Consider the following 13,800-nt stretch of genomic DNA (forward strand, 5'->3'; position numbering starts at 1 on the left):
TCTGTTTGTTTTGCCCCACACAGTGGTTGAATGGAACATTGAGGACTTTTGGAGGGTGACCAATAGGATGAGCTAGATCTTTTCTTTAGAGCGAAGGTGAAATGCTGAACCCTAAACCCTATAATTATTGTTTCTTGCAAGTTATACTTTGAGGTCTTTGTTGGATTCAATCCTCTTAAATTGAGTATAAATTTGAACATACTTTGGAATAAAAAGTAGTAACTGCAGAATGGTGTTTCAGATTATAGTATATTTTTTTTGTAATGATGACCAATCCTTTACTTGCTTCTTTTTTTCGAAATTATCAGTTGAAAATAGTTATATAGCAGCAGGAATCAAGGATAAATAATTCATTAGTAGAATAATTAACACAATTGCTTGTTCTTCTTCTCTGTTTTGTCTTCTTTTTTTCGCATGAAAAAGCACATCCTTAATTCAAAATAATTAATTTGAACTCCTAAAATGGACATCTGGGGTGGTCAAGTGTAGGCTATATTCATGTGATCTACAGATTTGTACTCACTTGCTGCTTATTAGGCTGATGCTTTTTGGATATGGAGATAAACAAAATATTATATCTGACTACAAAAGCTGTAGTGTGTGTGACTGTTTGTCCACGCATATCAGCATATTGGAGTGGATATATAGAGATAAACAGAACATCACATCTGAATACAAGCTGAATGCGGTGTGCCATGAGTAGTTTAGTTAACTGCATAATGGAGTTCGTCTCTTGCCCCATCTTTAACTACATGTTTAAGCTGTTTTAGTTACTGTTCCGTGTGTCCTTCATGTTTACCCTTTTTTAATCGCTTCATTTCTTTGTTGTCAGGCAAGTTCTATGGTTGAAAGAGATTCAATATTTTTGTGTGGCCATGGGCCATGAAAATGAATCTTTTGAGGATTTCGTGAAGTCACATGATGCGTACCAAGAGGACCTTATGTTTTCCCGATGAATAATGGTCCTGTGTTCCTGGAAATGTTGATAAATTTTCTTCTTTGCCAAAAAGAGTTTGAAACTGTGAAGAAGATAATGGATGATGAAGCAAAGAAAGCTTCTTGGATACCAGGTTAGCTGGGAATTGTAGTATCTCTATTAATTTTTACTTTTCTTCAGGCCACCTCTGCCATAGAGCTGTCTTTGCTAAATGCTTCTCTTCAGTTGGTTTAGGTACACTTCTCTTTCGTCTTAGGCTGTTATGTTAGCTATCAATTTTAAATGCACTATATGGAAGCCACCCTAGACTATAATGTCCTATTGGGGTCTCACAAATCGAACTTGCATGATTTGCTGAGGGATACAACTATTTAGTAATTGCTCCTGGTTTTGCTTTTTTTACTTGATATTCTGAATAGTTCTTCTGAAACACTTTTTTTACTAGAGTCACTAAATCTTGTGATGGTCGCTCCTAGGGTAAAGCATTCTATCTGGAATGATTTCTTCAGTATACGGCATTACTGAATATTCGCCTGACCTACCATTAAGAACTGTGTTGTGTGTAGCCGTGCCTCCTTCCGACCTCTGTGTACATACATTTTTCTCTCTTTCCAGTCTCTGTCCAATTGCTTGTTTGTTAAGATGGTGTAGATTTTTAATGAAAATCAAGAGAAGTGGTTTAATTGTAGGCATTAGGCAAGTTCTGCCCTCGAGGTCATAGCCAACTACTAAAAATGAATAATTCTTTTTGTTGATGAAGCCATTGAAAATATTGGCGACACATTTCAGTTAGTACAAACTCTTTTGTTATTGGAACCTTTCAACTGGATATATCAAGGCAACAAGAGTATTTGATAAGAGATTTTATTGTGTTTCTTACAACTTTTTTCTATGACTCTTTAATGGTACCTATTATCTTGGGCAACCGCCATTAGATGTGTTTCAGGTATGTTTTCCAAAATAAGAATACATGACATTTAATTTTGCTTTGTCCTATCGGTACACGTAGCTTGAGCACAGGCATATGACTCCACTTGTGGACTGTTTGCTACAATTCAAATACTTAGGCTTGTTATGTCTTCTCTTTACATAACGTCCTATTTCTGGAGAGCATACACTACACTATCTACTTCTTTAGGCGCTGATTGATGTTTCTCCGTATCTACACTATGCAGCTTTTAGTAAATATCAATGGGTTTTGGCATAGCAAACTGTGATTAGTTAGGCCTTGCAATGCTATAGCTTCCTTTGTGCGGGTTAAAATTACTTCTGTTCCGGTTCAAGATATTTCACTTCACCAACCATTATTGCCATCCCCGGCATCTGTTGTGCTAATGTGATGGCAGTCTACCAGGCATTTTCTACTATTGCAAAGCACTTTGGCTCTGTTAAGGTCACTGAAACATATGTCAGTTGGCACTGCGAATAGAAGGCGCGGGCTAGGGATCCTGGCATTTGCAGCCTTCCGTGGTTACCTTACATCAAAGGACTGTTCTTGCATGTTTGTTGTGGTTTTTGTTGTGGCAAGAATGTGAAGGCCAGTTCAGCAATTCTAAATTTCTCAAAATGTGCCACTTTTATTATGGGTTTTCAACCACTCATCTGTTCTGCACTTGTTCTATGTTATTAATGTACTGGCAAATATTCTCCAATTGAGGTGAGAAAATTTGAGTACTTTCATTAATGTGATTTAGTGACTTAATTTCAATGGGTTTTGCTTAGCATATTTTTTTGTTTTTCTTATTAAGAGGTGGAGGACTAAAGTTTTTCCCTGCCCCACTATTCACAAGAAAGTGTCAAGATGAGATAATGGCGGTGGCATTGGGACTGCCTGGGCATGCAATGGCGTGAGCAAAGAACTGGAAAAGCAACTTAATTAGAGTGAGTTTTTTTGGGGTAATCTACATCACTACAAAGATGCAACACCTATATTATTTGGCATATTTACATACTTTTTTTTAAAGGAATGAAATTGTTCATTTACTGTGTATGTAGCCTGCTCTTTCTTGTAGTACTATACTGAATGATCTTATACAATAGGATGTTATATTTCATTTCGTTATAATCTTGTGTTTAAAATTAAGCCTTTTCAGCATCTATTCATGCACTCTGCTGTGGACTGGAACTTGCTGTGAAAAGTTTAAGTTTAAGTACATCTTTTCATTATGTTTGCTTAAAAAGAAGTGTGAACAATGTATAGGGTAGGCATGTTGGCAGCACCGGCGCAACATGGAAAAGAGCAGCTTTGCTAAAATATTCATGCTAACCAGTTTCGTTTGATGTCACCACTAACATGATGCATCTTAACTTCTAATTTGGCTAAGGGGTAAATAAATTCATGTTTATGTACGTCTCAGCTCCGAGTCTGAACTCTACAAGGTGTTCCAAGTAGTTATACATTTCTTAACTCTACACGTTACTCCTAGCAGCAAGGTTTTAGCCATTTTAATCGTGCTCCCAGTTATGGAGCATCTCTTAACTGGCTATGCCTCGGAACAATTAAAAAATGGCACTTCAGTGGTGAAACTGATAGAATGCTACTTCCTTACTAATGACAACATAATAAGAGAGTTTCTGCTATCTCGCTAACCGGTAAGTTTCGGTACAAAAAGATGGGTTCTGCTGCTCAGTTCTTATTTTTGCATTAGGTTGCAATGCTTTCAGTGCATGGTTTCAGTTCATATTTGGTTGTTTCTCTATAAGAACAAATTTGGCAATTTTATGAGTCTTTTATACTCCCTGTAACAAACATAGACAAACATAGAGTCGTTATGCCACCTGGTATTTCTTTTGTCATTAGCACTTTAGCAGTCATATGACAGGTATCTTGGCCAGACAGATGCAAGGAATTTCCATAATTGGTTTAGAGGTCCTTCGTACACATGATACCTTTATTTTCTTATTATCTCTGTAATTATTTACTCGTGACAAGTTGAATAAATGTCTGATTTAGTATATTCAAATGGACATTTAATTTAGGTTCATGATAAGTGAAATTGCATTTTTATGATGCTAACATCATGAAGTTACCTTACCTTAATCTGCAAAGTGCACATTCTATTTTCTAATAGTATTGATGGCTTTCTAGCACATTTCATTATCGTTATTTCTGAAGTACATTTCTTTAAGATTTCCTACTATTTCTGTAAATGTATTGTGTTAGGATTCTGAAATGAGTCTTAGATTCTGAAATGAGTCTTAGATTCTGAAATGTTTAATCTCTTTTGTCCTCTATCAAGTGTTAGGTAAACCTTGGGGCAAGCAGCGGATGGCTGTGGCAGATGGCGTGGATGGCCATGACGGAGTACTTGGTCAGCGGATTAGATGGGGTAGAGGGAATGGAGAAAGGTGTAGAGGTGTAGCAGATCAGGGTGATAGGTTAAGATGAAGAGACTAGGTTGTTAACGCAGATCGCGATGGGGATGGATGGTATCGCTGAGAATAGTGGTGGAAATTGTCTACGCGGGGCAACTATTTGTTGGGCTGTTAACACAAATCGCGACGGGGATGGATAATATCATTGAGAATAGTGGTGAAAATTATCTACGCGGGGCAACTATTTGTAATAGTTTCTGGTTCCAGTGGTATCGGTTAAGGGAGGCACAAAATGTCAAACCAAACTTTTCTCGCTTGCTACTCACAATAAGTAAAAATATTTTTCTTGGAATTACTAATTGTCTTTTTATGCTTTTTTATGATGCTACTTTTTTCGGTACAATAATCATAATTTGGCGGGGGGAGCTTATACAAAAGCAGAAAGGCAGAAAAGAATGGTTTGAATTATACTAAACTGTTATATATATCTTACTATAGTACCTCAATGGGATGGTGTATCTGCAAGATACTAAAGCAGTTAAATTACAGGCTAATTTTTAATAATAAAATAATTTAAAACTTATAGTTTAAATTTGACTTGATTCTGCCATTTGCGCGATAGCGCAACGGGTCATCTAGTACCAGGAAACAAGGAAAGAAGAGATTGACTGAAACCGTCAGATATTCAGCAGCCCCACTGCCACCATGCCAGTTGTAGGAGGGCATCTCCGTCGAAATATGCGTATGTATCCAGCCCTAGCGGTGGACATATAGTGACCGATCCGTCAAGCGCAAAGGTGGATCAAATTTGCACATTGAATGCGTCTCGATGGACGTTGCGCGGTTGCTCGCGTGACCACTCGTTTCTCATACTGGCCCGCCTGACAGTGACTTGGCTCGATGGTTTTCACAATGACACGCTGGCGAGGAGGCATCGCTTCAGCAATCTGCGTCACGTTAATAGCGATGTCTAGCCTGCCGAGCAGCCGCCACCTACCTCTGCCAATAAAATTAATATTAATGACATTGCCAAGCGTGCCGCCCCTCGGCTGCCTCCGGCGTATAAAGATGGGCGCGCGTTGGGCTGCCTCATCACAAACCTACAGCTGCACAACCTCCGCCGTAGCGCCGCTCGACCTCCTCTCTCACAACCCAAGCGAGGGAATCCATGGTGGGGCCAGGTGGTCGGTGAGGTGGTTGAGGTCGCAGGCACGGCTGGGGCCGTAGTGTTGGAGCAGCATCGCCACCCATGCTCGTCGTCGCCTATGCTGTTGTCATCTTCGCATGAGTCGAGGTGCTTCGAGTTCCTCCTCCGCATCGACGAGGACCCGCTCGACATCAAGCGGCTCCCGGGTAAGTTCGCCGAGTTCGTCGACGACGTTGAGCCGGCGGAGTTGCCGTTGCGGGAGGCCAGTTGCGGCTTTGGCCGGTAGCCTGTTGAGGTCTCTTTTGACGAGCAGGGCAAGATGTACCTGCACACTGGGTGAGAGAAGTTCGCGCATGACCGCAGCCTCCAAGCCGGCTGCCTACTCACCTTCCTCTACGAAGGCGACGGCGTGATGATCATCAAGGTGTTCGACAAGACATTCTGCTGCAGGAACTACCGCAACTATGAGTCCAACGAGGACACCGATAGTTAGTACTGTCACAATATTCTTTCTTTGCAGCGAAGATGGCCATCGGTCAATTGAAACCACTAGTGTAGGATTCTGGATGTTCTTCCGCAGATGTAGAGAAGACACGGCACATCAGTTGGCAGCTGGATTTTTCTAGTTTTGGTGATTCGGTTTCTACGAGTGTTCTTTCTTCGCAACGGAGAAGGTCAGGACCACGAAACCAAACAAGTTAGGTTACCTCATTTTACATTGTTTTAACCATGTTCCAAACTAAGTACTAGTTTTTGTAATATTTCTATTTATATTTGAATGAAATGGATAAAAAATAGGTAACAAATTATGCGTTAGCCCCGATAGAAATGGACACGTGGTAAAAAATAACTATTTTCGTATCTACCAGCCGACCCAAAAAAACGCAGCCGGTTTTGACCGTTCAATTTGCATCGGGACCCTCTCGGCGCCAAATGCTCTTCGCTCTCCCAAGGTAACGTAATGAGATTTTCCTTCGTGCCAAGAAAATGGAGGATACGGTCAAACACACCTTTCGTGGAGTGTCAGTCGTACCTCAGAACCAGATGACAAAAACATGTGACATCGATATAGACCAGGACGAAATATGATAGGATTGCAAGAAGTAGTGGTATCATCTTTCCAGTAAACAGAAGACATGACAAGGTATTTTGTGAACATCCTTTATAAGGAACAATAACTAGGAAAACATCAAATGTAGTCCAGGCTACATGTAGCCCGGTTTTGTTTTTCCTTTTTCAAACTATTAATTTACATTCTTTATAAGGAAAAAACTATTTTAAAAAAATATTGCATGCGTGTAGAGAAAGTACGTAGGTGGACATTTCCAAGTTTTTCTAAAAACTGAAATAGATATATGTATATAGATTATGTTGTATCTTATGCATCTATAAAATTTTGTCCCAAATTATGGCCATATGCGACCTATGAAAAAAATGAATAATATTTATCCTAGATCGTTTGTTTTTTTGTGCAGGAAACAAATTGTCGTATTTCTTGATAAAAATTTGTGGATGCACAATATATAACATAGTTCATTTCACAGTTTTTGGGAAACCCAGAAGCGGGATGTCTGAGGTGGAACTAGTTGCAAAATGTAGTTTCCTATTTTCATTTTAGGCCCCACGCAATTTTATTCTTTTTTTTTGCATGAGTAAGCATCAAAATAATATTAACACGCGTGATTTATTTCATTTTCCTTTTTTGAAACCTTAAAATAGCATTTTTAGATTCTTTGAAAGTGAGGTTCACATAAACTCATGTTCTGCTTGCTAGTTTCTCCCGGTATAGCTAATTTACACGTGTGATTTGCCGTATGTTGAAGATCTCTTTTATTCACACAACACTTTTTTTTTTTACTAATATAGCTTATTTGCTATCTAGAAAAGTTCTACATCCTCGAGAGACTGTACCACACAACATTGGTTTTTTTTAAATATCATTATTTTTATACAAATTCTAGAAGTAATATCTAAGATGAAACATTTCAAGAAATAATACCCTATTGCCTAGTAGGGTCATAAAGGTTTTTTCCATTGCTCATCCCTTGTTTTCTTTTGTGAAGGATTCAAGGCATGAGCCGACTTAAATGGATCGAGTGTTTCAGATCAATCCGCCACGCTCTATTGTTAACCTAAATTTGGTTGGAAATTTTGTCGCGCAAACAACTCCCGTGTTGGCGCGCTTTGCCTTTTGTCCCCTGAGCCCTCGCGCCAATTGCGCAAAATCCACTCCCCTCCCTCCATTCCCATACGAATTATTCCGACACAGCTGCCCAAGCCCTAGGAAACGATGGAGGACCACCACCGGCGGCTCCAAGGCAAGGCCCTGGTCAAGGCAAAGAATTAGCCAACGGACCAGCATTGTGCTCTTGAGACCCAGAAGCGCGCCAACCGGCGACTCAATGACAAGGTGCGTGTAGCCAAAATCTAAGCTATTGCCAAACAAGAGAAAGAGGCCGAGTTCATCGTGGCCCTTCAAGCCAAGGCCAGCACCAACGTCATCACTAGGGGTGTAAACTGATCTAACAGAATTAGATTTTGCTCATACCTTATCCTTTACCATATATTTTTCTCGGATCCGAATTGAAGCGGATATTGATTGGTTTCGGATTCGAATGCGGATATATCGGACTGCGGATTCGAATCAGAAACGGGGCGGACTCGGTCCGGAATCAAACATAGTTGGATACATGCTTTCGTCGGTAGAGAGTTATAGTTTTTGCAAATCTTGAGAATGATTTAAACTTTTAGTCTTGTGTAGTTAAGAAAAAAGAGACACAATTTATGTTAAAACTTAAGAATTGATAGAATTTAGAGCCAAACATATTCGCTAAATTAATTTAGAAACTCAATAACTACTAAGCTTGTGAATTGGCCTTGGCTTTTGACTCAAAAATCATACTATCCGGTTTAAAACCTTCAGATTATCATAATTAAATATCGGATAATCCATATCAGCATGCTACATTAAACCATATCCTATACCGTATCCGGAGCACCACTTTAGAATCGGATATCCTTATCCACCGGATTCTTTAAAATAAGATATGGACTCCTTAAAACGGATTCGGGGCCTGATACGTCTCCGACGTATCGATAATTTCTTATGTTCCATGCCACATTATTGATGTTATCTACATGTTTTATGCACACTTTATGTCATATTCGTGCATTTTCTGGAACTAACCTATTAACAAGATGCCGAAGTGCCGCTTGTCGTTTTCTGCTGTTTTTGGTTTCGAAATCCTAGTAAGGAAATATTCTCGAATTGGACGAAATCAACGCCCGTGGGCCTATTTTTCCACGAAGCTTCCGAAGTCCGAAGACGAAACGAAGTGGGGCCACAGGGTGCCCAAACCCTAGGGCGGCGCGGCCCCCCCTTGGCCGCGCCGCCCTATCATCTGGGGCCCCTGTGCCCCCTCCTGACTTGCCCTTCCGCCTACTTAAAGCCTCCGTGACGAAACCCCCAGTACCGAGAGCCACGATACGGAAAACCTTCCGCAGACGCCGCCAACGCCGATCCCATCTCGGGGGATCCAGGAGATCGCCTCCGGCACCCCGCCGGAGAGGGGAATCATCTCCCGGAGGACTCTACGCCGCCATGGTCGCCTCCGGTGTGATGTGTGAGTAGTCTACCCCTGGACTATGGGTCCATAGCAGTAGCTAGATGGTTGTCTTCTCCCCATTGTGCTATCATTGTCGGATCTTGTGAGCTGCCTAACATGATCAAGATCATCTATCCGTAATTCTATATGTTGCGTTTGTTGGGATCCGATGAATAGAGAATACTTGTTATGTTGATTATCAAAGTTATATCTATGTGTTGTTTATGATCTTGCATGCTCTCCGTTATTAGTAGATGCTTTGGCCAAGTTGATGCTAGTAACTCCAAGAGGGAGTATTTATGCTCGATAGTGGGTTCATGTCTCCGTGAATCTGGAGGGGTGACAAGAACCTTTAAGGTTATGGATGTGCTGTTGCCACTAGGGATAAAACATTAGTGCTATGTTCAAGGATGTAGTCACTAGTTACATTACGCGCAATACTTAATGCAATTGTCTGTTGTTAGCAACTTAATACTGGGAGGGGTTCGGATGATAACCCGAAGGTGGACTTTTTAGGCATAGATGCAGCTTGGATGGCGGTCTATGTACTTTGTCGTAATGCCCAATTAAATCTCACTATACTCATCATGATATGTATGTGCATGGTCATGCTCTCTTTATTTGTCAATTGCCCAACCGTAATTTGTTCACCCAACATGTTGTTCGTCTTATGGGAGAGACACCTCTAGTGAACTCGTGGACCCCGGTCCAATTCTCTTTACTGAAATACAATCTACTGCAATACTTGTTCTACTGTTTTCCGCAAACAATCATCTTCCACACAATACGGTTAATCCTTTGTTACAGCAAGCCGGTGAGATTGACAACCTCACTGTTTCGTTGGGGCAAAGTACTTTGGTTGTGTTGTGCAGGTTCCACGTTGGCGCCGGAATCCCTGGTGTTGCGCCGCACTACATCCCGCCGCCGTCAACCTTCAACGTGCTTCTTGACTCCAACTGGTTCGATAAACCTTGGTTTCTTACTGAGAGAAACTTCCTGATGTACGCATCACACCTTCCACTTGGGGTTCCCAACGAGCGTGTGCTTTACGCGTCATCAAGCTAAATTTCTGGCGCCGTTGCCGGGGAGATCAAGACATGCTGCAAGGGGAGTCTCCACTTCTCAATCTCTTTACTTTGTTTTTGTCTTGCTTAGTTTTATTTACTACTTTGTTTGCTGCACTAAATCAAAATACAAAAAAATTAGTTGCTAGTTTTACTTTATTTGCTATCTTGTTTGTTATATCAAAAAAAAAAAAAATTAGTTTACCTGCATTTACTTTATCTAGTTTGCTTTATTTACTACTACTAAAATGAGTAATCCCGAAGTTGAAGTTCGTACGTTTAAGCAACGAGGGGGAGAATGTTTGAGAGATGCTTGGTATAGAATTAGTGATGCCCATAATAGATGCACTAAGAAACACTCCACCATTATTTTACTCAGGAATTTTTATGTTGGTATCTCTAGCTGGAATAGATATGTTCTTGATAGTCTCGCAAAAGGTGACTTCTTAAGTACTCCTGCATTAGAAGCTAGTTGCATTATTGAGAGTTTATTTGGAATACCCCTGTTGATAAAATTAAAACTGAAATCTCTCTTGAAGATGTTATGAAAAAATTGGAAACCATAGAGAAAAATTTTCCAAGTATTGAAGCTAAATTGGAAATGTTACTTGATAAGACTGATGAACTTGATAAATCCTTGGGAGGAATTGATGAAAGAATTAGTGTCCTAGGAAGTTGTGTTGTCCATGATGATCAAATCGATAGGATTGATGAACTTGAAAAGGCTATGGGAACCTTGGGTTCAACATTTTCTTCTCTTAAATATAAGGAGAAAGCTTATGTGGGTAAGGAGCAAAAGTTTATGTATGTCTCTAAAGTGCCTAAACCAAAGAAATATTATTATAGGCCTAAAATTGACAAAGCCCTTAGTACCACTACTGATGGGGGAGCTCATAATAACGACACGCCATCTCTTGATAATACTTGATACACACTTTCTGCGCCTAGCTGAAAGGCGTTAAAGAAAAGCGCTTATGGGAGACAACCCATGTTTTTACCTACAGTACTTTGTTTTTATTTTGTGTCTTGGAAGTTGTTTACTACTGTAGCAACCTCTCCTTATCTTAGTTTTGTGTTTTGTTGTGCCAAGTTAAGCTGTTGATAGAAAAGTAAGTACCAGATTTGGATTACTGCGCAGTTCCAGATTTCTTTGCTGTCACGAATCTGGGTCCACCTCCCTGTAGGTAACTCAGAAAATTAAGCCAATTTACGTGCATGATCCTCAGATATGTACGCAACTTTCATTCAATTTGAGCATTTTCATTTGAGCAAGTCTGGTGCCATTTTAAAATTCGTCAATACGAACTGTTCTGTTTTGACAGATTCTGCCTTTTATTTCGCATTGCCTCTTTTGCTATGTTGGATGAATTTCTTTGATCCACTAATGTCCAGTAGCATTATGCAATGTCCAGAAGTGTTAAGAATGATTGTGTCACCTCTGAATATGTTAATTTTTATTGTGCACTAACCCTCTAATGAGTTGTTTCGAGTTTGGTGTGGAGGAAGTTTTCAAGGATCAAGAGAGGAGTATGATGCAACATGATCAAGGAGAGTGAAAGCTCTAAGCTTGGGGATGCCCCGGTGGTTCACCCCTGCATATATCAAGAAGACTCAAGCGTCTAAGCTTGGGGATGCCCAAGGCATCCCCTTCTTCATCGACAACATTATCGAGTTCCTCCCCCGAAACTATATTTTTATTCCATCACATCTTATGTGCTTTTTCTTGGAGCGTCGGTTTGTTTTTGTTTTTGTTTTGTTTGAATAAAATGGATCCTAGCATTCACTTTATGGGAGAGAGACACGCTCCGCTGTAGCATATGGATAAGTATGTCCTTGGTTTCTATTCATAGTATTCATGGCGAAGTTTCTCCTTCGTTAAATTGTTATATGGTTGGAATTTGAAAATGATACATGTAGTAATTGCTGTTAATATCTTGGGTAATGTGATACTTGGCAATTGTTGTGCTCATGATTAAGCTCTTGCATCATATGCTTTGCACCCATTAATGAAGAAATACATAGAGCATGCTAAAATTTGGTTTGCATATTTGGTTTCTCTAAGGTCTAGATAATTTCTAGTATTGAGTTTGAACAACAAGGAAGACGGTATAGAGTCTTATAATGTTTTCAATATGTCTTTTATGTGAGTTTTGCTGCACCGGTTCATCCTTGTGTTTGTTTCAAATAAACCTTGCTAGCCTAAACCTTGTATCGAGAGGGAATACTTCTCATGCATCCAAAATACTTGAGCCAACCACTATGCCATTTGTGTCCACCATACCTACCTACTACATGGTATTTTCCGCCATTCCAAAGTAAATTGCTTGAGTGCTACCTTTAAAATTCCATCATTCACCTTTGCAATATATAGCTCATGGGACAAATAGCTTAAAAACTATTGTGGTATTGAATATGTAATTATGCACTTTATCTCTTATTAAGTTGCTTGTTGTGCGATAACCATGTTCACTGGGGACGCCATCAACTATTCATTGTTGAATTTCATGTGAGTTGCTATGCATGTTCGTCTTGTCTGAAGTAAGAGAGATCTACCACCATATGATTAAGCATGCATATTGTTAGAGAAGAGCATTGGGCCGCTAACTAAAGCCATGATCCATGGTGGAAGTTTCAGTTTTGGACATATATCCTCAAATCTCAAATGAGAAAATTATTAATTGTTGTTACATGCTTATGCATAAAAGAGGAGTCCATTATCTCGTTGTCTATGTTGTCCCGGTATGGATGTCTAAGTTGAAGAATAATCAATAGCGAGAAATCCAATGCGAGCTTTCTCCTTAGACCTTTGTACGAGCGGCATAGAGGTACCCCTTTGTGACACTTGGTAAAAACATGTGCATTGTGATGATCCGGTAGTCCAAGCTAATTAGGACAAGGTGCGGGCACTATTAGTATACTATGCATGAGGCTCGCAACTTATAAGATATAATTTACATGATGCATATGCTTTATTACTACCGTTGACAAAATTGTTTCATGTTTTCAAAATCAAAGCTCTAGCACAAATATAGCAATCGATGCTTTTCCTCTATGAAGGACCATTCTTTTACTTTCAATGTTGAGTCAGTTCACCTATTTCTCTCCACCTCAAGAAGCAAACACTTGTGTGAACTGTGCATTGATTCCTACATACTTGCTTATTGCACTTATTATATTACTCTATGTTGACAATATCCATGAGATATACATGTTACAAGTTGAAAGCAACCGCTGAAACTTAATCTTCTTTTGTGTTGCTTCAATGCCTTTACTTTGAATTATTGCTTTATGAGTTAACTCTTATGCAAGACTTATTGATGCTTGTCTTGAAGTGCTATTCATGAAAAGTCTTTGCTTTATGATTCACTTGTTTACTCATGTCATATACATTGTTTTGATCGCTGCATTCACTACATATGCTTTACAAATAGTATGATCAAGATTATGATGGCATGTCACTCCAGAAATTATCCGTGTTATCGTTTTACCCGCTCGGGACGAGCGGAACTAAGCTTGGGGATGCTGATACGTCTCCGACGTATCGATAATTTCTTATGTTCCATGCCACATTATTGATGTTATCTACATATTTTATGCACACTTTATGTCATATTCGTGCATTTTCTGGAACTAACCTATTAACAAGATGCCGAAGTGCCGCTTGTCTGTTTTCTGCTGTTTTTGGTTTCGTAAATCCTAGTAAGGAAATATTCTCGGAATTGGACGAAATCA

The sequence above is a fragment of the Lolium rigidum genome, chromosome 1 (genome assembly GCF_022539505.1).
Source record: "Lolium rigidum isolate FL_2022 chromosome 1, APGP_CSIRO_Lrig_0.1, whole genome shotgun sequence".
In the NCBI taxonomy this organism is placed as follows: Eukaryota; Viridiplantae; Streptophyta; class Magnoliopsida; order Poales; family Poaceae; genus Lolium; species Lolium rigidum.